Source organism: Papilio polytes, unplaced genomic scaffold, assembly GCF_000836215.1.
Source record: "Papilio polytes unplaced genomic scaffold, Ppol_1.0 DF824208.1, whole genome shotgun sequence".
Classification (NCBI taxonomy): Eukaryota; Metazoa; Arthropoda; class Insecta; order Lepidoptera; family Papilionidae; genus Papilio; species Papilio polytes.
Window position 1 is genome coordinate 194,637 of NW_013524996.1, and position 2,344 is coordinate 196,980.

A 2,344-nucleotide genomic window follows, 5' to 3' on the forward strand; every position below is an offset into this window, starting at 1 on the left:
AAGATGTTTTGTAGATGACTGTTTTTAATTGAGTTTTTTTTTATTATTAAATATTAATTACTAAATATTCAAAATCTTATTACCTGGAGAAGTTGACTAAAATATAGTAGATGTTATAGCTGGTAACCCTATATGTGTGTGCGCGCCATAAAGTTACATCTGTGTGCGAACAAATAAATGTAGGTGAACGGTACGTATATACTCTGTGCTCCGGCCGGCCGTACCGTTGACAAATGGCGGGAAGCATTTTAATTGTTATTTATCAATTGTTTTTTTTTTCTTAAATCATAATTTTAGTTTCATTTTATTAAAATCTTCGCCAATTCGAGAGTTTCTGGTTCAAGCGAATCAATGTGCTTTTATGTTTTCTTGACTTATTCAATAAAAAATTAACCATTTTCTCCTTTTGCGTGCATAAATATTGGTTTTCTCTTCACTATTACGTTGCTATTATTTTATTATCTTTTATAAAGCGTGAGATAACGCATTGTTATCTATAACAAAATAACTAGGTGATTATAGTTTTGTAATAAAAGTAAAAATTAGTAAATAATATTGCATGCAAAAATATAAAGCGATTCAAACACTCAACAATAATTAATATTTAATCTATGTTATAATAAATAATAATAAAAAACATTTAGTTATGTGCAAAACAATGCATAATTCTAAAAAATAATAACAAAAAAGAATATTTTCTAAAATGTCAGTCGTCATTTGCGGACAGTACTCGCCCACCCCGAGTACTACCTCTATCTACGTATACTCTATGTATTCATCGGTACCGCTTCGCCCAGTATACATTGAGCTTCCACGCCGCCTGCGCCCAGTACAAACACTTCTCAATAAATGGCATCAGGGCGACGTTACAGGGATCTTTGTTCCCTGGTCGCTGTATACATAAGTAAAGACTATGTGAGAGACGCCACTCGCTCGCTCGAGTGTCGTCTGCTCCGCGCCCCGATCAAAATCATTCCAAATTCGAAATGAATTTTGACGTTCTTTTTTTTTCTAAACGGCCAGCTTTTTTACTTACGTGTTTTACAGATTAAAAATGAATTCTTGAATTTCGTTATTACTTGGTGAATAACAGTTCAATGTTAGTTTGTGGAAGAAAATAGTTAGATTTTGTTTTATATTAACTTCTATGATGCATTATGTTATTTTTTTATACTATAGATAATAAAGAGGAAAGTTGAGGAATAAAAATAGTTTATACACACAATGGCACTACGTAATTGGGTTTTATTTATGTTTTATGCACATGACATATTGTATTTTTATATAGTTAATCGATGATTATAAACAAGTTAATTGACATTATTTTGTTATGTAATGAGTTATTTTTAGCGTTTATATGCAGGTTATATAACTCGTTTTTGTAAGCGAGTTAATCTGGTTTTCTTGAATTACATACGGTATTGTTACGGAAAGTGATATTAAACGTGTTATTTATTTATATTTCAGTTTAATTAATTAACGTGAAGTTAATTTGATTACAATAATATTTAAAAATGGAATCTATAATTATGAATAAATCCTAATTCAATTGCCAGTTACCGAATAATTGACATTCATATCTAGTCTTAAGAATAATTAGGTAGGATTTTTTTTGGTAACAGTAGAATTTAAACATTGGAACTAAGATGGAAGGTAACTTCCTATACCTATCCCAAATAGTGGCCTCAGCTGGCCTCTACTTCACTACAGATAAGCAAAAAAAATACGCCTATAATGTTGGCAACATTGATGTATTTAAAATATAATTTCGCTGTGGCCACATAGTGACAGACAACGTAACCTATATTTAAGCATTTCAGTATACAGCTGGGGTGGGGGGAGGTGAGCACGTGGCGTAGGGTGTGACACCCCCGCGGCTATGCGCTCCTGGTACTGACGATAAAGATTTTTTTTATATATTATTATTAATAATTCAATAATCTATATTAATATATGGTTAATAATGAGTTAATTCATACTATTTTATAAATTCTTTTAAAAACGTTTATTTTTTTATAAATAACTTATTTAATTTGTATATGTAAAAACCTGTGATATCTCTTACTTTGTAGGTATTTTATATATTCAGTCGTAGGTAGCGATATTTTGAAGATAAGGTTTTTTTTTATATGTGTATCTGATCTCAAATAATTAAGAAAATAATTAATATCAGAATTAACTTCTACAGCGAATTCGTTAGTAACTTAATAATTTCTTGTTCTTCTAGACTATATTCTATATTTAATTTCAAAATCAGTTCTGGAAGCTTTTGACATCCATCCATACAAACACAGTAGAACCTCGATAACTCAAACCTCGGTAACATAAAAACCTCTATAACTTC